This window comes from Cherax quadricarinatus, chromosome 35, assembly GCF_038502225.1.
Source record: "Cherax quadricarinatus isolate ZL_2023a chromosome 35, ASM3850222v1, whole genome shotgun sequence".
In the NCBI taxonomy this organism is placed as follows: domain Eukaryota; kingdom Metazoa; phylum Arthropoda; class Malacostraca; order Decapoda; family Parastacidae; genus Cherax; species Cherax quadricarinatus.
This window is the reverse complement of record NC_091326.1, coordinates 7,168,832-7,178,195: the sequence shown is the minus strand read 5'-3', so window position 1 is coordinate 7,178,195 and position 9,364 is coordinate 7,168,832. Positions and strand designations below refer to the sequence as shown.

The 9,364-nt window shown below is 43.9% G+C and overlaps 1 protein-coding gene across 6 annotated transcripts in view; it reads right to left on the bottom strand.

Moving 5' to 3' along the window:
• Positions 1-9,364, bottom strand: part of Hyccin (PI4KA lipid kinase complex subunit hyccin) — a 58,570-nt gene that overhangs the window by 17,228 nt on the left and 31,978 nt on the right. The window lies entirely within an intron of this gene.

Here is a 9,364-nt window from a genome sequence, read left to right as displayed (position 1 = left end):
TCTAACATTTACCTTGTAATCTCAAATTTATATTTGGATTTAAATATCCTTTCAAACTAAACTTTTTTTTTGCAATGCAATGAACTCTTGAGTGTAATTTAAAAAAAAAAAATATAATATGTTGATTAGAATAGTAATTAAAAGCTCATAGTATGTATAATATTATTATTATTTTCATGGAGAAATGATTAATCCAAGCATGTTGTACATGTCTAAATGGAGAGGAGGGAGATGATTAAGTTTGGTTCAAGGAAGGATAAAGATCAAGTGCCCTTTTTGAAGGGCCCCATAATGCAATAAGAAGCCTTCCCACATGGCCCCACACTGCAAAGGAAAATAAAATGACAATAAAAGCAACTAAAATGCCACCGAATAACTGTCAAACGCAAAGAAAGTATGCCAGAAAAATCTGAGCTATCAGACAGGGATAAGAAAAGATTTCAGACTTTAAAGTCAAGAATCAAAGTGGCTTATGGCTCAAGTAACTACACCTTTGACTCACAAATGAGAGATCTGGGATGGATCCTGACAAAAGTGGAAAAGCTGGGCATGTATCTTTACACCTGCTGCCCTTGTTCACCTAGTACAAGTCCGCCATCACAATTATAATCAAAGAAAGCACTAAACTGACAAGGGTCATACAGCGCTGCAGGGCAGAAAATAGTGTGGAGGCTATAAACAGCTAGGTGGAGGGAAGAAAAGGACTGGAAGGGACACTAAGAGCTATGTGTCAAAGTTCGTACAGTACGGCAGTTTCTGACAAAAAGTCAAAAAGTGATTGCAAGTCATAGGAAGGGCCATCTACAAGTAGAGAAGATAAAGTAAGAGTGGTAGGTTGGCGGTGGCGTTGGAGGTAAATCCTGTGAGCTCGTTGGTAAACCGGGCAATCAACAAAAAAGTGAAGAACCGAAATAGGGACCCGACAAACCTCGCAGAGAGGAATAGGGTGTCTTTCCGTGAGATACCCATGGGTGAGGCGCGTATGACCAATGTGGAGCTGGGAGAGTGCAGTTTCCTGAGAACGGCAACAGTGGTAAGAAGATGGCCACAAACCTAAAAACAGCTTAATAGAGCGCAATTTGTTAAAGTGCATGCCCGACCACCGTTGTTGCCAACGGCTGCAGAGACGGGCCGAAATGACCAGAAAATAGTCCCTGAACGGAATACCTCTATAGGAATCTGGAAGATCATGTACCGCTGACCACGCAGCAGGATCTGCTAGTTCATTACCCTGCACACCAACATGTCCAGGGACCCAACAGAAAATGATGTCTTTGTTTTTGCTAGCCACACGGCACAACCATAGTTGAAAACGAAGGACTAATGAATGAGGGGAATCAAATTGCTTAATGAAATGATCACAAACATCGAAGGAGACATATATGAAATACAAAGAAGCGCTATGAGGATGGCATACAACTCGGCAGTAAAAATACTAGCCAAGTCTAACAAGTGGCCTCAGACATCATCATCAGGCAATACTACTGCGAACCCAACACCGTCAAAAGACTCTGAACCATCTGTATAAACAGCAATGGCATGAGCATGTGACCAAAGCACTCGAGAAAAAGAGAGCAAGTAGCAGAGCAGATGTAGGCAGGAAAGCTTTGGCGAACAGTAGTGGGGGAGAATAGACATGAACCATCAGAACTTCCCAAGCAGGATGGGAAAAGGCAGACACTAAATGAACATACAAAGGAGGCAACTGGAGAGAAGACCAGAGTGAATAAAGACGAAGAGAAAACAGTCGGAGTAGGCAGGGGCGCCGAACAAACAATGGGCTTCTACTATTGTCTGAGACTAACCTATACGTAGAAGGAACACGAAGATCATGAACGTGGACAAAGTAATGAAGACAATGAGCATCACGACGATCAGCCAAGGAAGGAACATTCACCTCTGCATAGAGGCTTTCAACAGGGTATGAACCTATGGCACCAAGGTAGAAACGGAGACCTTGATGATGAAGGGGATCTAACTTAAAAAGAGTTGTAGGAGAGGCTGTAGAATAGACTTGGTCACCATAATCCAGCTTGGACAAGACTAGGGTGGAATGCAAACGGAGGAGAGTTCGACAATCTGCTCCCCATGAACGATGCATGAAAATTTTAAGGAGATTCAGCTGACCATGGCAAATTGCCTTCAAAGAAGAAATGTGAGGTTTCCATGTCAACCGGCGATCCAAGAGAAGGCCAAGAAATTTGACTATCACATTCTGGAATACGTGAACTGTGTAAATACAACGGAGTATCTGAGATAAAGGGACATCTAGCGAAGTTAATGAAACGGGTTTTTGTACTAGAAAATTTAAAGCCATGAGAAGTGGTCCAATGGGAAACTCAGTCAATCACATCCTGCAGGGAGGCTGCTACTAGGCGACAGTCAGCGCCTGCATAAACTATAGTGAAGTCATCCACATAAAGTGACGACCAAATATGCGATGGAAGAATGGAAGGTAGATCATTTATAGCTAAGAGAAAAAGGGTAGTGCTAAGGACACAACCTTGTGGGACTCCCTCAGCTTATACGAAGTCTGAGGAAAGCGAGGCGCCAACACAGACCCGAAAATGTCTGTCAGATAAGAAAGCAGCAAGGAAGGTTGGTAGATTACTGTGAAGGCCTAAGGAGTGGGCTTGGACTAAAATGTTATACCTCCAAGTGGTGTCATATGCCTTCTCGAGATCAAAAAAGACTGCTAGGGCAGAGTGTTTGTTAGCAAAGGCATTTCAAATATACGTATCTAAATGGAGCAAGGGGTCCAAAGTAGAGCGGCCCTTGTGAAAGCCACATTGGCAAGGGAAAAGACTATTGTGAGTCTCCAAGAACCACATCAGATATCTACTCACCAATCGTTCCATCGCCTTGCAGACTACACTGGTCAAGGCAATGGGACGATAGTGGGAGGTATCAAGCCCTGAGTTGCCCGGTTTGTGGAACGGTAGTACCGTGGCAGCTTTCCACTGTTGAAGGAGAACCCCTCACTCCCAAATAAGATTGAAAAGACGTAAAAGGACTGGAAGGGCCGTGGAATGCAGATGTTGTAGCACACCGATAATCATCAGGTCCTGCTGCCGACGGCCAGCAAGCGGAAAGCGTGGAGTCTAATTCTAGGAGAGTAAAAGGTACGTTATATGGCTCCATTCCATTAGAGGAGAAATCCAAGGGCAATTGCTCCTTGGCAGACTTAGATGCAAGAAATGAGGGACAAAGATGAAGCCCTTGGGAGACATGGACAAGATAGTTCCCAATTTCCGTAGCAACTTCAAAAGGTTCTGCAATGTTAACTCAAGCAACCTGCAAAATGGGAGCTGTGTCCGGAGTGTACTTGCCACACAACTTCTGCACTTTCTTCCAAACCACACACATAGGGGAAGACGAGGTAATGGTAGACGTGTAGTCTTGCTAACAAGTGCGTTCAGCGCTGCACATGACGAGGTGAGCAACTGCCCTTGCCTGCTTAAAATCCAAAAGATGCTCTGAGGTCCGATTATATCAATAACTGCCCCATGCAGCACGTTTCAAACGCACTGCACGGGGACACACAAGAGACCACCAAAGCACGCATGTTTGAGAATGCCTGCCTGTGGTTTGAGGAATAGAACATGATGCCACAGTCAAAACTAAAGTTGAAAACTGGTGTACCAGGTCATCAATAGAGGACGAAAGGAGGTCCCCACAACAGGTGGTAAGATGAGAGTATAAGTCTCAATCCGCTTGTGCAAATTGCCAACGAGGGCTACGAAGCGGTCGGGAATGTGTAGTAGAAGTAAAAAGAATAGGAAAGTGATCACTGTCATGTAAATCTAGAAGAACAGACCAAGCATAATCAAGTGCAACTGATGAGGAACAGATAGAAAGATCAGTGCAGGAGAGAGACTGAGTGCGAGTCAAAATTGGTAGGAGTACCCATAATTAAAACATGAAGAGGATGAGAAGCGAGAAGTCTCTTCAACTCATCACCACAAGTCACAGTGGGACCCTCCCCACAGATGATGGTGAGCAATAAAATCACCTAACAATAAGATGGGTGGCGGTAGAGAAGAGATCAAAAATGCAATATCCGAGATACAGAATGCACAGGAGGGGGAAAGATATAGAGAGCATATTGTATACCATCTACATAAATAAATACGAGCTGCAGTATAATTCAGCAGAGAACAAACAAAAATTTGTTGATACGGTATATCAATGCGCACAAGAAGAGCGCTTTCATTAAATGATTCGTCAGTATTGGATCAGAAGAATGTAACAGCACACAGCCCAAAACGGGACGAATGACACCTGAACGAATTTTGGGCTCTTGTAACCCAACACATACTGGGGAAATCTGGGAGAGCAACAGTTGGAGTTCTCTCTGATTACCTCTGCGGCCACAAATATTCCACTGTAAATAAGACATTATTTACAGAAACAGGAATGTCAACAATAAGAAGCAATAAAATCTATGGGCTGTATTAGGATCAGTAAAGTCAACATGTGGGGGCAACAGTAAGCATGTAAGCAAGGAGGAATCAGAATACTGTGAAGGAAAAGACAGACTGTTACGAGGGTCGTGAAAAAGAAGGGGGTAGAAGGAGGCACGTTGGTGCCCATCTAGGGTGTCGTCTCCGCAATACAGCTGGAGATAGAATAAAGTGTCTCAGTGGATAAGGAAGATGTTGATACCATGATTTCAGAGACAGGAGAGGTAGAGCAAGTAGAGGTTGGAGTAACTATGGAGGTAACCAAAGAGGTCTGAGAGGAGTCGGGAGTATGAACCTGGAGATATGCGTTAGTGGGGGCACAAGAGTCCTGCAGTGTAACAGAAGAGGAAGGAGGTTGAAAGGTAACTGGGGAAGAAGATGGGGGAAGGGGGGCTGAACCTTCACTTTCGTGTGAGAGTTAGAAAGGGGGTGAGAACTAGGCCCCAAGGTAGAAGATAGATTCAACTTCACAGGTGATAGACGCGAAGAAGGTGTAGGCTTGTGAGATTTTGTAGACTGAGAAACCAGCGAGCGAGATGACGAAGTAGCAGTAGGAAGAGGTGTGGAAGTAGGAGTTTCAGAGGATAAAACTGCAAAAGAATTAGAAACGGGCGACCCCGGAAGACATGGTCAAAGAGGAGTTAGGAGGCGGGAGGACCATCAAGGCTGGAGGTCTTTGGGCTAGCCAAGAATAAGGAACATGAGGAAGTTTTACCTGAAGGCGGAGTTGAGAGACTGCCATCGTGTAAGGCCTTCACTCCCCTCAAGATAACGAATCTCTCGTTCATTACGATAGACTTGACGATGGCATGAAAAAGAAGGATGAAATTCTTTGCAATTGAGACAAGAGGGGATAAGACTGCAAGAATTATTGGTATGATCTGCAGCACTGCAGACCGGGCACTCTGCCACAGATCTGCAGTATTTAGCAGAGGGCCCGAAGCACCAGCAATTATGACACTCTAGGCAATGGCTTGCAATATAAATGAAGCATGGGAGTTCAGGGCAGTCGAAGGTTAAAGGAGCGATGTTATTGGAAAAGTACCTCTGCCCACAAGCGGGCAGGATGTATCCACTTTGAGAATAGGGAGGTCCTGAAGGGCTAATTGCTCTAAAATATCATCGCTGCAAGACAGAAAATCACTCTGTACAATGGTAAGCGGTAAAACCACAGTACCACTGCAAGAATTGAGAGTAGCGTGCTTATGAACTGTGACTGGAATGTTATCTAGGGAAGTTATATGAGAGAGAGCATGAGCTTGTTCTGAATTCTGAACTGTAATGACACGTGTGCCGTTTCGAAGAGTGTGAAAAGATATATTTTGGCCAATGTGTCATAAAAGAGCTTTACCAATACAGTGGACCCCCGGTTAACGATATTTTTTCATTCCAGAAGTATGTTCAGGTGCCAGTACTGACCGAATTTGTTCCCATAAGGAATATTGTGAAGTAGATTAGTCCATTTCAGACCCCCAAACATACATGTACAAACGCACTTACATAAATACACTTGCATAATTGGTCGCATTTTGAGGTGATCGTTAAGCGGGGGTCCACTGTACTATGATCAGAAAGATAATCAGTTGGAGACGTCAGTTGTAGGGAAAAGAATTTAGTCCATACTTGTAAACATAGTGTGCAAAGGGAGTGAGTGTCAAGTAGGTTTTTTTTTTGAGCAGACATAGAAGAATCGTTGTCAGTAGATTGTCTAGAATGTTTAGGAGTGGAACCGCGGGCAATCTGACCTGAGGGAGGTAGGCGATCCAAAATCTGTCGCACCAAATTCGGGAAGGCCAGACACATTGTTAAAGGCGTGCAAGAAGCAGCGGAATTAACAGAAATGGGTGGCACCTCAGCACCTGGAGCAGGTAATGGAGCGTCTCCAGCAGAAGGTACAGGGGTATGAGAAGAATTTAGAGAATGGTCCAATAATGAAGCCAAGTCAGAACAGGATGTGGGATCAGAAAGGGGCCTGGGAGGAGGAAGAATGACACTGACAGAAGACTCCATAATAGTGGTGCTTCTTCTATGTTATCTTCTTTCTTATTATTTTAAAGAAAAAAAGAAAGAAGGGGAAAAAAAAAAAAAGAGGGATAGCAGAGGGACAGTCACTAGAAGGCATGAAAGGGCCGTAAGTTCCTCCCCCCCATCTAAGGGGGCCTCAAGCCCACGAGCAGTGAAGATGCAGCGTGGAATCCCTGCCATACCCTACCCTTCACGCCAGTAAACCAGCGCTCCGGGATAGCAACCTAGCATTTACGGAGCCACCTCAGCGGACAAAAGAGAGGGCGGTGGGAAACCCACCACAAAGCATACCTCTTCGGCTGCCACATCCCAGAACCAACAGGCAGCTTCTGGAGATACACCCATCATCTGCAGGACACCCTACCCACTTCTCGGAAATCTGGGAAGGGAGCAGGGCACCTCCAGATAATTCAGATTTCACGGCAAACTACACCACCCCCAAGGGACCCCTCGGAGTGGGATGAACCCTAACACTCTTCCCCCTACTTAGAAACCGCAATGCCAGAGGGTAGGACCCCAGAGACTACAAATGGGATGGGGAAAGGGGGGGTGTTGGGAAGGAAAGGGGGAAAAATAAAAGAGGGGGATGGGGAGGATAGGATAGGGAAGAGAGGACTGGGGGGTAATTAAGTTTGGTCAGAGGAAGAAGACCAAGAGGTCCAATTCCTCAGACCGATAGCCTCTTTACAGCAACAAGGAGCCCCCCTTAAAGAGGCTGCCATCACAAATCTGGCATCATTGGGACCTGTAGTGTGCTGGATTACAGAGTGGTTAGGTTAGAATACACTTAATAAAGTTAACCAACTTGACTTACGCAAGAAAGTTCACTGAACATCAGAAAAATCGAACATTTCTGCTGCTTTGAGCTCAATTTCAAGGTACTTTTCATTGTGAAAGCAATCAAAATCATATCTATTTCTGTAATATATCTTCTATTCTATCAAATGAGACCAAAAAACGAGAATACAACCACAAAAACCATACAAAAATATACTGCTAAGGGGCAGCTAATGGCTGAGAAGTGAACTCCTTTATTTATGGTCCGATTTCTTTCACTTTTGGTGTAAGTTAAGAAGCATCTTTCCATCATAAATTCCCCAAGTTTCAATAAGATAGCTCAACAAACAACTGAGAAAAAAAATATTTACCAAAAATCATATATGGCAAGCCCAAGCCAGGTACTAGAAATAAGTCACTTTGTCTGATTTTTTTGGATTATCCTAGGTTCTCTACACATATGCTGCTATGCATGATAATACATAGCAGCATTATGGTGCATTTTGAATGTATATCACAGTTAGCACTGTGCTATACGCCGTTTTCTCTAATATAAGCCACCAAGACGGATATTCAGATGGTACTTGTATCCCATATCCTCTTCATACCTCCATTGAACTGCACAGTATTATGCTAAATATTATTCATTCTGGAGTATTTACAATATTTTTGTTATTTATATTGTTTATTATGTATATTAGATCAACTGTAATAGGTAAATAAGCTGTAGTGTTGATATTAGCGTAATAATAAAGCATATTCCCCTGCATCACAAGACTGAGCTCATGGCAACCGACAGTGGCTTCAAAGCCACCTTATCTTTTATGGACAATGTACTGTGTATGTGCTTTTCACAAGAAGCATTTCTTTTGTTTGTTGGAACCATGGCAAGGGCTAAAAGTAAGCAGGTTATAACAATGGTGAAAAAGAAATTGGAATGACTTATGCAGCAAGTAGCGCCACCAAACAGTAGTAGCAGGTTGGTGTGGTGTTGCGGCCCCCTACCAAACTAGTGGTTAAATAGTTAACCTGCCGGCCGGCAGTACCACTGGGTACGTCATCAAACCCATTGTGGGGACTGCTGAGCCGGCCTTAGATCATTAAGTACCTGAGCACCTCACGGTACGCATCTAAGCAGTAGGTACCTGAACACCTAATCGTACACATCTACTGGCTTTAGAAGCATTAAGTACCTGAACACCTCACGGTACGCATCTAAGCAGTAGGTACATGAACACCTAATGGTACACATCTACTGGCAGTAGAGTATTCTACTGGCTTCTACTGATTTTAGAAGAAGCGCTCACCGCAGCTCACTGAGTCTGTTGGCCTCAGTTATTTGACGGCCGCATTCAGTGAGCTTGCAACATAGTGTGTGCTGCATCGGACCACCTTGCGGTGTGTCAACTGGTCCTGAAGGCGGTAGATAGTACTCACCAGACCATCTTACGGTGTACTTCTACTGGCATTAGAGAGTATTTACAGGACTACCGGCGATGTCTGCAGACTCACCGCCTACGCTGGTCAACTGTGGGCCAGAGTCATCGGATGCTGTTTAGTGGGACATTACATGAAGAAAAGGTTGGAGTGTTACACTGAACTGGGCTAGGACCGTAGTGTGACACTTAAGCAAGTATGATGGAGTGGAACACTGAGATATGCTACAGGACCGTAGTGGAACACTGAGAAGAAAAGGGTGTCGTGTGACACTGAAGATGGCCTGGTTGTAGTGTACATTGAATAGTGTCATGTGACTGGCCTCGACAAAGACACTATGCGGGTAGTGTGACGCAGAGACAAGGGTGTCAAGTGTGACACGGTTGCGAAAGTGTGTGTATTACACGGAGAAAAGGGTGTCAAGTGACACGGTGGAGAAAGAGCGTCACAACTCGATAAGTGTCGTGAGAAACGCAGTTGATTGTAATTTATTATTTTAAATGTTACTTAATTTATTATTTTAGCATAGATATATATAGTGACACAGTAGTGTCAAGAGAGTTGTACCCTGTGTAGGGTCACGAATTATTATTTATTATTTTAGTTAGATGCTAATTATAATTTATTATTGTAACATGTATATATTATCAGATGTTTATTAG